Raw genomic sequence first — 15,496 nt, forward strand, 5'->3', positions numbered from 1 at the left:
ATTTGGTAGTGTATATATGTCCATGCCACTCTCTCACTTCGTCCCAGCTTCCCCTTCCCTGTGTCCTCAAGTCCATTTCTACTTCTGTGTCTTTATTCCTGTCCTGCCCCTAAGTTCTTCAGAACCATTTTTTTCTTTTTAGATTCCATATATATGTGTTAGCGTACGGTATTTGTTTTTCTCTTTCTGACGTCACTCTGTATGACAGTCTCTAAGTCCCTCCACCTCGCTACAAATAACTTAATTTCATTTATTTTTATGGCTGAGTAATATTCCATTGTATGTAAGCACACAGGAATTTAAATGCAGTGGAGCATCCCAAAGGCCCCAGCAGAGGGATGGGGTGTGTGTTCTGCTAAAAGGAAAAGATACCTAAAGGACCACCCTAACTAGAAACATGTTTCAGTACAATTAGAGAAACACAGAGAGACAGAGAGAGGAGAGGCAGAGACAGAGAGACAGAGAGAGAGAGAGAGAAGGAGGGAGGGAAGGAGGAAAGTCGAGGGGCAGGGGTAGACAAACTACATTTATTCATTTATTTATTTTTTACCGAAAATATAGCTAAAGGGAGACTGTAAAACTTCCTAAATTCTCTTAAGGCAAAGTCCTAATCTTACAGCAGCTGTTCTTCCCATGCTTCATTCCCACAACCACTGCTTTCTAGATCTCTTTTCTTCCAGGTGTGTCTCCATGACTTTTCTGATGGAAATCTATTTGGACTCTTTTCTTAGACTATTCTATCCATTATGCTGATCAACATATAAAGGCTTAGGAGCCAAGCAACTCAAAAACTATGCCTTAGAACAGTGTTTTTGAGGTTTTGTGTTTGTTTTTGTTTTTGATGAAGTCCCAATAAAACATATTCTTTCATGTACCTCAAGGTACAAATGAACAACACACACACACACACACACACACACACACACACACACACTTCTTTTATGCCCAGGCCTTCTTTTATTCTCAATCAATAGTCTTGCTCAAGGTCATATCATTCAATCTCTTGGATGGAAACATACCTGCTGTCCACTCCCAAATTCATATCACCATTCCTTCTCTATGCTTCTTTTGATCTTGAAGTTGTCTGACACTGCCACTTGCATGTCTGTCATGCACCCTGATTCCTCATCTGCCACTGAACCCTCAGTTTCCATACACCCCCAAATTGCTGCTCCTCCTTCCTTCCTTTTTAATAAATTCCATAACCATCTACTGAGTTGCCTAAACTGGATACGTAGGGATCACCCTTGGGTACCTCTTAAACCCTTGTCTCCCACTATCTGATCTATCACAGTGTCCTGTTGATTTATATCTAGAATCCACGCACGACCCTCCATTTGCACTTTCTCTGAAGGCTCAAGGTCTTCCCTGGATTTTCTTGGCTGCCTCTTCCTTAGGGCTCAACTCTAATGTCACCTTATGTATCAGTCATCTCTTGCCACTTAATGCTGTGTCATAACCACAAAACCTCCCTGGCATACAATACAAGAGTGGGCATTTGTTGTTCACACATGTTGGGGGGTGGTATCTACCTTGATAACTCTGCCTGCCTTAGCTGAGCTCACTCACCTGTCTGGTGCCCAACAGCGTGTTGGCTGATCTAGGATGGCTTCAACTAGGAAGGCCAGGATGGCTTGGTCCTAATCCACAACTCATCCTCCAGCAGCCCAGCTGGAGAATATTCTCCAGGTGTATGGTAGAGACACAATAGCACAAGTAGGCACCCCACGTCTGTTCAGTGCTCTGGTTTGTCACATCTCCTAACATCCTATTGGCTGAAGCAAATCACATTTCTGAACTTGGGATCAAGGGGCAGGGTATTAGACTTTGTTTCCTGAGTGAAAATCTGCAAATTCCATGGTGAGGGGCATGGATGGAAGGAGGACAATGAATTGGGGCCATTAAAGCAATCAATCTACCACACTGGGTCAGAGATGCTCTTCCCTGCAAGTTAGAGTCTCACCTCCCCCATTTATACTGTCTCACAGCACCCTTTCAATTACACCATATCCATGTGTTTGGAAGTGGTTACTTTTCAGTACCTATTTACTATTTAAAACTATTATCCTTCTGAGAAAGGAGAGAAAGGAGCTCCCTTTTGTTTCTTCATTCTCAGAGCCTAGCACAATGCCTAGTTCATGGTAAGTGCTTGATAGATGTGGAATATGTGACAGAGCAGAATCAGCAGTGGGGGTCTCAGGGTGCCCCAGACTAGGGTGCTGTTTACATCCGCAGGTAGAGAGAACTGCAGATCAGTGAATTGGCCCATCCACCATGAGACCTCTGATATCATGAGCCTTTTGAGAGATGCCCCAGTTCCTGAGGCTGTGGCTGTGATGTCCCTCTCTCCATGGGCCAGAGACACAGGCAGGAGTCATTACTATAACAAACACTGAACTCAGAGGCACCTTCCCTGCCTATTTCTGCCTGTTAGACTCCTGCCTGGAATCACAGGAACCGGTCAAGGGAGCTGGAGAAACCCTACCACTCCCTGGAAATTCAACTCTCCTTCGAGGAATGTATCCTAAGGCAATGTATACCCTGCTAATGGCAGGTGAGGCAGTATCATCTTCCGTTCAAAGGGCAACATTTTTGTTAGTAAAACTTTCTTGCAGTTCAAAAATAGGCCATTTCAAAGAGCTGAGTTTGGTACTTCACAATTTAATAGTTAAGTCATTCTCTATTGTAAAGAGTTTTCAAGAGAATTCATTAAGAAGTAGGATGCCCTTGAAAGAGCCATAATACTCTTTTTTTCTGACCAAATAGCGAATGCAAGCTTCATTAGAACAGCTGAGTACAGTTGCATGGATTCAAGAGGAAGCTATATCCTTTGAGAGAAAAGGCAGCCAGAACTCTGGTAAAGAGAGCCCCCACCCACTGCTCTACCAAGACCTGCCATTATGCATTCCCGTCCCATACTCCACATGCTGAAAAAATGAAGCTGCTGGATCCGGATCCCTGTCATCCTGCTGCTTATGCTGTTTCCACCATCTGGAATACCCTCTTCCTCCCTTCCTGCTGGTCCAGAGTCTATGTGACATCTAGGCACTAGGTATTATGGAAATGTAAAACGTGCATATGCTTTGACCCAGTGAATTTGTCTTGAAGGATTTATTCTAAGGATGGAATTGAAGTTGTGCTTTGAGATTGCATGGCAAGACTCCAGAACATCAGCAGTATTTCTGTCATCTCCAGGGGTGGGAATTTGGCGACCAGGGACGTGGCTTTGACATCACATTGCCCGGATTCAAATCCTGGCTCCACTATTTGCCGGCTGTATGACCTTGGCCAAATCAGTTAACCTTTTTGCCCCAAGTATCTCATACATAAAATGGAATTAATATTAGCAACTACTTCCAGGGGGTGTTGGGAAAATTTGAAGTATCAGTAAACGTGATGTACTTTGAACACTGCATGGCACCCAGTAAGAACTCGGTGCGTATGAGCACTTATTGTTTCTATTATTTTTGGATTTTTCTTCCTTTCTCTTGTGCAGTTGCTACTACTAGCAGAGTTAGATCCTACTCTTTGTTGAGGCCTTTTACCTGGGGCTTTAGCTAGTGTAGATGTTCCATGAATAATTGTTAACTTGTCAAGAAAAATAATGAAGATTCTTAAACTAAACTAATTTCTCTTAAAGGAACACATGCCAACTCTCTAATTTGGGGAAACTACTTCTCTTTTATGATAGCATCTGAAGATGTCATGATAGTTATTCAAGACACTGGCAACTTGATAATAGGCCCAGATATGTGGTCAATTTAAGTTACTATGAGTCCAATTTAAACAGGCTTGATTGGGTCAAAATTAGCCTTTTAATTATACTGTATCTAACATCAGGAGTCAGTGTTGTGCTTTATCTATTTAAAACTTTGGCTTTCAATTAGAAATGTAATAGCAATGCATCGCCTCTTCTCATTGCATGTGCAGAATGTAGCTTTCTAGTTTTTTCTCTCCTTCGATTAAAGAGCATTCTAATCACAGCTGCTGAGAGAAGTTGCTAGTTGCATGCTCTGATGCCTCTTTCAATGTTTAACTTTCTTTTATTTTTTAACACTCTTATTTATTCATATTCAAACTGTGTCTGAGATGAATTATTTCTGTCTTCCCTTTCAAGTAAAACCTAGGGTCCTTTTTTATTTCCCAAAGAACAATTTTATTTATCAGATATCATATTGTGTCATTAATGTAATATCTGGACAATGGGATGGAGTCTTGAAGATGGTAGGAGACAGCCTTGGTGTAAGAAGATGAAAAAGGAAAATAGACAAATAGAATTACAATGGATTACATTGATTGCAGGTAGGGAATCTATGACAAAGCTTGGTGTACATGGAAAGAGTTGGTGGTCTCTCCTAGGAGAACAAGTAGAGGTGAGGAATTGTCTTTCCTGGACCAGGCAGGGTTGACCCCATCTCAGTGTCCTGCGTGTATCCCTGAAATGGAAGGTCTCCTCCCATGAACAGCTCCTGAAAATATGAGAAGAACGTCTGGGCTGAAAGAAGGTTTCCTGTTCCCTCTTTGTTACGTTAGTCTTTATATAGATCTGGGGTTTCAGATGAAAGGTCATGATTTTATCTCCTGGGTTATATTGTCTCTGGGTTGGTTTGCCTTTACAGCAAGGGGAGCCGCTACTTCCTGACCCTGCCAGGAGGGCTGGGCTTCACCTCCTGAGCTGATGGAAGCTAGAAGAATACCACAAAGATGGATATAAATTTTAAAAGGGGTTTGGGAGAGAAACAAGGGAAATTCAAGGGCGATAAATCATTTTTTTACTACCCTTCTTGTATATGGTGTATTACTTCCTTCAAAAAGAACCAGAGAAGCACAATACGAAGAGGGTCATTTTTAAATCTCCAAACAGAGAACATTCTTTTTTTTTTTTTTTTTCCTCCAAATTGGCCTTTTATGTCCAGTCCTAGGTAGAATTTTTTTTTCTGGCAAAATCAGCAGGAACTTCCAGGTGGCTAAAATCCACCCCGCATGTTGTTGCAGAGAACATTTATAGCACATTGTTCAGAGCAGAATAGCTGAGAACGACAGGGGGCTCTTGAAATATGCCTCTTCGAGCCCCAAATCGGAGACCTGTTTTTGTCATTTCAAAGTTTCGACTGGGGTCTAGGATTCAAAGCAAATACCAGCTCCTGTGGAACACAAACCTTAATTAATTTCCAGCAGGAGATGAGTGATTGCCAATAAGCCATGAATTAAAATGGAACGGTGCACCAAAGGCCAGGTTCTTATCTCAAATGAACAGCATTTCTTGCTGTTTTCTTAAAAGATCATCTCAGACGGAGAGGTGATCAAGCTTCCACGCCAGTTCTCCAACTGTGGGGTGTGGGCAGTACTGGCAAACGCAAAGAAGTAAGTTCTGGTCCAGCAGAAAAGGGGGAACACACCTGATGGACTCAAAGGCATTTTGTTAGTGTCCCCAACAGTAATAGCTGTGATATTTATGGAGCATTTATTTTCCTGGACTCATTATTTCTCATATCGTCATAAACCTCGGTCTTGGGAGGGTTCGTGAAGGTTGTCTGTTCCCAGCACTCAGTGGAGGCTTGTAGGGACCACTTGTGCCAAAGGCATGTCCAGGTGCTGCTTGAATCCTCCTGTAACCTGAAACTCCCTCCCTCTAGGAACAGCCTGTTTCATCTCTGAGCGACTCGGCCAGTTTCCATTTTTTCCTAAACTGGAGCCAAAATGCATCCCCTACTGCTTTAATCCACTGAGGCTGATTTATCCCTGAGGGCCAAACACAATGAATCAAAACCCTTGTCGTGCTTGATAGCTCTTTAATAAAAGGGAAGGCAGGTCTTGCACTCCCCCTGAGGTGCCTCCTTTATGGGCAAAACATCTCTGAATCTTTCAAACAGGCTTCATTGGGCATGATTTGTATGTGAGTGTATGTCCACTTGGTCTTGGGCAAATAATAATAATCATTATAATCATAAATAGCACTTACAGTGGGCCAGGCAGTGTTCTAAGAGCTCACATACTCCCCACTGGTTACTAGGATTATCCCATTTTATAGATGAGGAAAAATGAGACAGAGGTTAAGTAACTTGCCCACCAGGATTTGAATCCAGAATTTACACTGCTAACCATGACATTTCAACATATCCCATTCTCTTGTCTATTTCAACCATACGTTTCCAGAAGACAGGAGCCATTCACAGTTTCCTGTGGGAAGCTGATATTTCTAATATCTGCTCCACACTGGACATGTGCCTGTAATTTGAGATTTATTGTCTTGATTAAGCCTCTCAACACTCAGCAAACATTATGAGCCCCATTTTTCCTGCTGAGAAATGGACTCAAAGTGGTTAAAGATAACAATGCAGTAGAGTCAGGATTTGAACCCAGGCACTTCTGGGTCAAAACCATGGAGTTTCCATTCTACTGTCTGCCTTAAGGTCCACGGCCAGTTGAGGTTTGCCACAAGCTTCAGCCACCTGTGGTGAATGAATGAGGATCTACTCCCTGCAAAGTGGAGCCGGGCTATCTCGACTAGTGTCCCCTAGTGGTGTGAGAGATGGGGCGAGGGGACTTCTAGTTTATGGTTTGACCTCAGGCATTCAGAGGCAAAATCACCACAAAGCTGGTTCCCTGAACCCCCTTCAGTCTTGTTATTTATCTTTTCCTTTATCCTGAGGTCCTCACCTCACATGCACTGCCATGTAGATTCAGCCTTTAGCAACTGTCCAGATTATCTACTGAAATGCTCATTTCTGTGCCAGTGCAATGGCTAGCTTTGATTTTTATAGAGCTGCATGCAAAGAGAGAGTCTGAGAGCGGGAAGCTTGATTTGTGGGTTGCTAAAATAACTTGGGTTTGTGAATGTGGCGCCCTAATGATGAGAGGCCAGTAGCGGGGGGTGGGCAGGGATGCTCTGGAGTGAACCCTAGGAGCCTAAATGAGGGCCTATTCTTCCATGTCTGCCACAGACAGGACAGTTAGGGGTTTGTGGAGATTAACACATTCCCCTATGGAGCGTAAATACTCTCAAAGGATGTGAAGCCAGTGGATAAATCTCATAGAATAAATTGCTTCATTGGGTTGCAATTTACAGAGATTGACTTTAGGGAATAAGTGATTTGTTGGAAAAGAAGGAACCCAAGAGGGTGGAAAGATCAAAGGCCCATCTTAGTTATGAATCATTAGGGCTGGGAGGTCCCACTTGGATTCCTGGACATGTTTAGAAGGAACGTCCCAGAAATACCACCTGCAGGTCACTGGTCATGCCAATCTGTGGAATCTTGTATACAAGTCAAGTATAAGAAAGAAACTCATTACCTTTTGATCACATTTACTCAAGTGTTGGATGTAATGCTAGGTCAGCTTCTCACTCTGGGCAAATTCTTTAATGTCTGCAATCCACAGTGTTTTCACCTGAAAGTGAAGCTTATAATACTAACTTTTTGAGACTTAGGGATTGAGCTAATGTCTTACATATCAGAGACAGACTAGCGCTGACACGTGACGGACGTTCAATAAAATATAATACTATTAAAATTATTGTTGTTTGAATATTAGGTTGTGGACTTACTGAAAAGTGAATGAAGGGCTCTCCTCTTATACAGTTTTCTTTTCTGTTTAAATAAATACTTGATTTGGAAACAGGGAATCCTTACAAGTTACCATGAAATGTTACCATCTGAGAACTGCCCCTGCGATTTATAAGCATTAACCAAATCCCCAAGAATTAAACTAGAACTGAGTGCTTTCTTAACGAGGCAGTTTGGAGTTTTCAGACACATCTTTTTTCCTTTAGCTTCTTTGCAAATACTTATCTCTGCTTTAAATCATTCAAATGACTTCAGAAACACAATGGAAGCAGTGCAGAACTAACTGTTTCCAACTGTCAGTTCTGGTGAGGGATGATGTAAAATGGGACTTTTAGCTGGCATCCTGCAATGGTCTCTAAATAGAATAAACAAAAGCATCATGTTTAGTGGCTAAAAATAGTGTTTCTTGTAAATGCAGCATGCCTGGAGATCTCAGGGTGGGAGTGGTAGCCTCTGGGAATGGGCAAAGTGCTTGCAGGCAGGGGCACTCTGAGGGTCAGTTAAAAGGTTCTTAGTCTCTGGATTCAACTTTAATTGGATAAAATTAAGTAAAAGTGGCCTTTCTTCTCTCTCCGATGTCATCTTCAACTGAATTATGGACTGAATCTGCAGAGGTAAATCTAGTGGGAGAACTGAACAATCCATTGATTTAGTACAGATTATCAGTTGGAATAGTCCACTGAAGACCTGACTGCAAAGACAAGACTGCTTCCCTTTATCCTTCAGACAGTATTTCAATGTTAATGAGATTTTTTGTTTGTTTTGTCCTGTTTCTTTTTTTTTTTTTTTTTTTGGTTCAGCAGATTCCCCTCCCTGCCCTGCTAATTGTTAATTAAGTTGTTAGTTAAGAACATGTGTACTTGACTCATGGAGCTTTATTTCTTTTCTACAGATTATACAGTAGAGCTATTTATTGTCTGTTTTATAGGGAGCTTTAAATAGCAAAGTGGTTAATCCAGAAATTTTTTGCTTGGATTGAACAAGCAAAATACATTGCTGTTTTATGCACAAGACTTGCTTTGAATAAGGGGACAGTGTTGCATAGCCAACAATGAAAAGCCAGATCGGATAGGAAGGCCATACACAATTTTTTTCTGAGCAAAACATTTGCTTTCAATTTATTATTCAATACATGCATATATAGCACTTACCATCCGCCAGGTAATCTATATTCTTCGCAAACGTTATTTAATCTTCATAATGATTAAATGAGTGAAATACTATGAACTTTCCCATTTTACGGATGAGTAAACTAAAACACACAGTGAAGTTGAGTAACTTGTCCAAGACTGTATACATAGTAAGTGAAAAAGGTGGGATTTGAACCCAGGCAGTGTTCATGAGCTCAGTCAGCACTCTGTCTGTACTTTTATTCATACCTCTTGATTAAGTGTAATAAAAGATATAATAATGACAGTAATAAAGCCTGCCAACATAAGCATTGCCACTCTTTTGCCTTTATAATGCTGTTCATTCAGAATCCCAGATAGAAATTCTCATAGAAACTTTCTTTTTAATATTAAAAATAGCCTCAAATTTGGGGATTTAAAATAAAGATCCAAACAGAAAATTTCCAAAAGGTGGAATTAGAACCAAGTGTTACTGGGAAAATACATTATGTTTCAGCCAATAGTGTGGTCTTTGGGATCATCAACTGATAGGGCTGGGAGACAGTATTTTTTTCTCTTTGTTTTTGGAGATGAAGAACCTGAGATGTGGAAGGGAGAGTGGCTGGACCAGGGTTTTACATCCCACTAGTGATAGAGATCCATCTGGGCATATGATTCCCAGCTCCTAAACCAGCCTTTCCGCTGGACCATTTTCCTGAAATAGCTTCAGACATCACAGCCCAGAAGCCAGGTCAAGGACATGCCGAAGTCTGAATCCAGCAGATGCCCTTAGTCTTTTCTGTATTCCCCAAGCAGCTTAAAGCAACGTAACAGTTTTTCCATAGGACCTGGAGCAAGGTGGGTGCAAGGGCTGTCTGGAAGAAGCCAGCTGTCTTTTGAAAAGATGAACAGTCGATGAGTATCACCTGGGCTTGTACTAATCACTTGTACTTGTACTAATTGATGATGAGTTTTTTAAGTTGGTCCAATCTCAGTTTCCCCACCTATCAATGATGGTGTTGGATGAACTTCTAGAGTGAGCCTGACTGGTGCTTGATTTTGAAAAACCAGAGTGAGGACACCCTTTGGTGGAGCACAATTACCATATGCCCCTTGCCAGTTTTCAGAGGTTGGGAGACCACTTCAGGGTTGGGGGCTCCATTGCTGCCTGTCTCAGTGTAGGATGTCACCTTGCCTTAACTGGAGGGGGGCTTTTCTCTCAAGCCATCAGGGCCTTGCAAGGTGTCCAAGCATTTCTCCCATCTGTCTTGGGCTGGAGAGTGGGTACTGTTAGGATATCAGGGGTTGTTAACCTCTTCTGAGTCCTTGGCCCCTTTGACGAAACCCTTGGAATAATATTGTTGTTTTCAGTACTTTATTGAGATAAATTTACATATTATAAAATGAACATATCTTATGTACAGTTGTGACAAATATAAACATAATCACCATCATCCAGACCAAAATAAGAACATTTCTATTATCCTAGAAAGGTTCCTCATTCATTTCCCAATTAATCTTCCCTATCCTAGAGTCCACTACTGGTTTCTACCAGCACAGATAGTTGTGAACTTCATTCTGTTGTCTTTTTTTTTTTTTTTTTAGCAGTACGCGGGCCTCTCACTGTTGTGGCCTCTCCCGTTGCGGAGCACAGGCTCCGGGCGCGCAGGCTCAGCGGCCGTGGCTCACGGGCCCAGCCGCTCCGCGGCATGTGGGATCTTCCCGGACCAGGGCACAAACCCTCATCCCCTGCATCGGCAGGCGGACTCTCAACCACTGCGCCACCAGGGAAGCCCCATTCTGTTGTCTTTTATGTATAGCTTCTTTCCTTCCTTATAATGTTTTTGAGCTTAATCATGTTATTGTGCATATCAGTGGTTTGTTTTCATTACTACATAATTACATAAGGTTTTTAAGTATATAATTCTATACATGCAAAGGAAACTATTTTGAAATACAATTGTCAGCATATTTTTAGAAAACATTGATTATGTAGTTTGGTATGTATGCCTCTTTATTAATGCACTAATAGCAAGCTCTAGCCATGAGTCTAATAGTCTAGTAACGACTGTAATTGTGAAGTAGCACTGAGCATATGCAGTAGACATCTGGCATATCTGTAATGTCATATGAAAACATGTCATTTTTTTTTGGTGGCAAAATAACAAATATTACCAAGATTAATGTGGTTTATTATCTACATTCTTAATTAAAGAAATTACTTTGTTAGAGGCTAGTAAAAATAAAGATATTTTGCCATCCTAATCACTGGACCCCTGAATTCCGTGGATGCCATGTTGTAAACCCTGGTGATTTGTGGTTGTTACGTGGGATGGTCCTCCTGGCTGAGTCATTCATTGCTTCTCTTTCACTTTTTTGGCCTTTGAAATTTCTAATAAAGTCTTTTGGGGCTGGACAGCTGGCTTCATCCAACTCCTGTCTTACACGTGGAATGGGAGCTTTTAGGCAAAAGGTCTTTTCAGGTCTCCATTTTCATACAGCCCTAGACTGTCTCTCTGATTGGACTCAGGGAGGCACTTGGGATAAGAGAAGGACTTCTGTGAACAAGAGGGTATGGTTTTCTAAGAGAGCTTTGATTAGTCCTTGGAAATATCCCACCATGAGGCGTTGAGAGGGAAATTCTCTCTGCCCCCAGAAGAACGCCCAAGACATTCCTAGACCACAAGGGTCATGCCAGTAGAACCAAGGACAAGAGAATTCCTGTGCCCACGAAATAGCTGACATAGAAAAGCATTTATTTTGTTGTTTGAACACAAAATATAACATTTGAAGATTTCTACAAATATATTCCTTAGATCTGGAAATAGTAACTAAAATAATGTCACACATTGATGTCTGTATTCTAAATGGCTAAGATTTTGTCAGCTGAGGCTACGAATGAGAAATAGAGGCCGCATGATGACCTAGTCCATTCAAGTGTCAAGTTTAAGTCTCCTGGTTCAGAATTAAAGGGAGCCATAGGGTGAGAAGCAATCTGTGTCCATAATCCTGTTGACAGCACTTTTCTTCAGGCTTTGATTCAGAGCTCATCTGCTCCTTGCAGATAACCCTATAGCCAGGAGCTCAGCATTGCCAGACTGGTTTCCATGGAGCTGATGTGCATACCAAACCAGGACTTGTATTTTTGTGTTTGCCTCACACATTTCCAGTGCTAAGTGTTCTTCTAAGAAAGGGATTAGCGTGCTAGCCAATTAAGAGAGTATGCCAGAAATAAAGCACCCAGGGAATTATTCTTCAGGTTATATTACTGCTGCTATGCCCAAGAACAGAAAAACGGTTGATTGGCTTTCTTAGGCCAGCACTGAGTTTTTAAAGATAAAACGTCTCCAGCGAGGTCTGTAGTGGTTTCTTTCTTTCCTTTTTTATTTTTTCTTATTATATCTTTTAAGCAGTTTGCAAATGATTAAAACAGGTTTTGTGTGTGCATGTGTGTGTGTGATTTTATTGTGGAGCAGGAATGGATTTCTGGAAGGTTATTAACTTTGGAGATTTTCTTTGTTTTTGTGGCCGTGGGTCTCTCTAGTGGAAAAATATTGCCAAATTCACTTCGAAATATTTTCCTAAAAGACATCACTTTTTAAAGAAATTATCCAAATTATCTGAGTCAGCATTTTTAATCAGCTTTAATCATCAGAACTAAAGCTGGAAAAAGTTTGGTTCTAAAATTTCTCCATTGACTACCACTCAGCAACACAAAGGAGTGACGAGTTGATACAACTACATGGATGAATCTCAAAAACATGATGCTGGGTGAAAGAAGCCTTTGACAAAGGAGTATATACTGTTCGATTCTATTTAGATGAATTTCTAGAATAAGGAAAATCAATCAATGGGGAAAAAAGGAGCAGTAGTTGCTTCTCGGTGGTGGGGGCAAGGATTGGAGTGAGAAGATGTTTCATATTTCGATGGGGTTTGGGTTACATGTGTGTGCATTCAAAACTCAGGAAGGTATACTTAAGATTTATGTGTTTCACCCTATATACATTTTACCTCAAAAGAATAAAACAATAAAGTTCTCCATTGCAAAATCTGGGGTTATTGTATCAGATATTTAGAAACCTAGGAGCTCCATGGCACAACTGGTTAGCGTGTGGTACCTGTACACAACAACTCGACTCTGAGAAAAAGTGGCATAATGAGTGGCAGTTCAACCAGCAGTACTTGGAAATTATGTGTGGCTATGTTCATTCTGCTACTTCAAATATTTACCCGAGTCTTTAGATACCTGTGGAAAGGAGTCTGCTTCCAGAAAGCACTACCTTGATTTATAATTTTCTTTGGTCAGCCATGATTTGATTGGATTGGAAAGTGGACCATTTGGACGTCATTTTGATCCATCTTCCTTTTTAGAAATGAGAGGAAAGGTATCAGTGACCATGCCTTTGACTGGGTGGCATTTGATAACCCAGTTTCTCAGGAAAAGTTTAGTTTTTATCTCTTTTAAATGTACCAGTTCTCAGACAGTGGCCTGTCTGATGGTTCAGAAAGTCTTGGCTTTCTAAAATACTACTGTAACTCTGGAGTGATCTTTTGCTTTTACCAATGCTTTGACTTTTCTAAGTTGCCATTTGAACTTGGCAAGGAAGCTGAGGAAGTGGTACCAGAGGCAGTTGAATCTGATGGAAGTTGGCTCTGAAGTCCTGCCTTGAAGTTATGGTTGATCCATATTACACAAGTGACAGAAACATGAATATACAGATGTGGGCTTAGAATGTGAGCAACGAAGTACACCTAATGTCTAGGTAGGAGGAGAATGAGTTGTTCATCTCCATCTGCTTGATGGATTTTCTCTCTGTTGATGCCTTTCTCTCCTCTCACCACTCAACCTCTGAGTCCATGCTGCTGTAGAAATCACTGTGGTGGCTCACCCAGATTCCCTTCACAAGGCTGTGCGTCTCCATCCCAGCTGTGAGTGGTTCTGAGGCTCACAGCTGCCCCCCTTCTCAGAGCGCGCACACACACACAATTATGTAGTTTGGTATGTATGCCTCTTTATTAATGCACTAATAGCAAGCTCTAGCCATGAGTCTAATAGTCTAGTAACGACTGTAATTGTGAAGTAGCACTGAGCATATGCAGTAGACATCTGGCATATCTGTAATGTCATATGAAAACATGTCATTTTTTTTTGGTGGCAAAATAACAAATATTACCAAGATTAATGTGGTTTATTATCTACATTCTTAATTAAAGAAATTACTTTGTTAGAGGCTAGTAAAAATAAAGATATTTTGCCATCCTAATCACTGGACCCCTGAATTCCGTGGATGCCATGTTGTAAACCCTGGTGATTTGTGGTTGTTACGTGGGATGGTCCTCCTGGCTGAGTCATTCATTGCTTCTCTTTCACTTTTTTGGCCTTTGAAATTTCTAATAAAGTCTTTTGGGGCTGGACAGCTGGCTTCATCCAACTCCTGTCTTACACGTGGAATGGGAGCTTTTAGGCAAAATGTCTTTTCAGGTCTCCATTTTCATACAGCCCTAGACTGTCTCTCTGAGTGGACTCAGGGAGGCACTTGGGATAAGAGAAGGACTTCTGTGAACAAGAGGGTATGGTTTTCTAAGAGAGCTTTGATTAGTCCTTGGAAATATCCCACCATGAGGCGTTGAGAGGGAAATTCTCTCTGCCCCCAGAAGAACGCCCAAGACATTCCTAGACCACAAGGGTCATGCCAGTAGAACCAAGGACAAGAGAATTCCTGTGCCCACGAAATAGCTGACATAGAAAAGCATTTATTTTGTTGTTTGAACACAAAATATAACATTTGAAGATTTCTACAAATATATTCCTTAGATCTGGAAATAGTAACTAAAATAATGTCACACATTGACGTCTGTATTCTAAATGGCTAAGATTTTGTCAGCTGAGGCTACGAATGAGAAATAGAGGCCGCATGATGACCTAGTCCATTCAAGTGTCAAGTTTAAGTCTCCTGGTTCAGAATTAAAGGGAGCCATAGGGTGAGAAGCAATCTGTGTCCATAATCCTGTTGACAGCACTTTTCTTCAGGCTTTGATTCAGAGCTCATCTGCTCCTTGCAGATAACCCTATAGCCAGGAGCTCAGCATTGCCAGACTGGTTTCCATGGAGCTGATGTGCATACCAAACCAGGACTTGTATTTTTGTGTTTGCCTCACACATTTCCAGTGCTAAGTGTTCTTCTAAGAAAGGGATTAGCGTGCTAGCCAATTAAGAGAGTATGCCAGAAATAAAGCACCCAGGGAATTATTCTTCAGGTTATATTACTGCTGCTATGCCCAAGAACAGAAAAACAGTTGATTGGCTTTCTTAGGCCAGCACTGAGTTTTTAAAGATAAAATGTCTCCAGCAAGGTCTGTAGTGGTTTCTTTCTTTCCTTTTTTATTTTTTCTTATTATATCTTTTAAGCAGTTTGCAAATGATTAAAACAGGTTTTGTGTGTGCATGTGTGTGTGTGATTTTATTGTGGAGCAGGAATGGATTTCTGGAAGGTTATTAACTTTGGAGATTTTCTTTGTTTTTGTGGCCGTGGGTCTCTCTAGTGGAAAAATATTGCCAAATTCACTTCGAAATATTTTCCTAAAAGACATCACTTTTTAAAGAAATTATCCAAATTATCTGAGTCAGCATTTTTAATCAGCTTTAATCATCAGAACTAAAGCTGGAAAAAGTTTGGTTCTAAAATTTCTCCATTGACTACCACTCAGCAACACAAAGGAGTGACGAGTTGATACAACTACATGGATGAATCTCAAAAACATGATGCTGGGTGAAAGAAGCCTTTGACAAAGGAGTATATACTGTTCGATTCTATTTAGATG

General features: G+C 41.1%; 1 protein-coding gene across 6 annotated transcripts in view; it reads left to right on the forward strand.

Annotated features, from left to right (window-relative positions):
* The window catches only part of PLCB1 (phospholipase C beta 1), a 705,446-nt gene that overhangs the window by 160,655 nt on the left and 529,295 nt on the right, over positions 1-15,496 (forward strand). The window lies entirely within an intron of this gene.

This window comes from Physeter macrocephalus, chromosome 14 (assembly GCF_002837175.3).
Source record: "Physeter macrocephalus isolate SW-GA chromosome 14, ASM283717v5, whole genome shotgun sequence".
Taxonomy (NCBI): Eukaryota; Metazoa; Chordata; class Mammalia; order Artiodactyla; family Physeteridae; genus Physeter; species Physeter macrocephalus.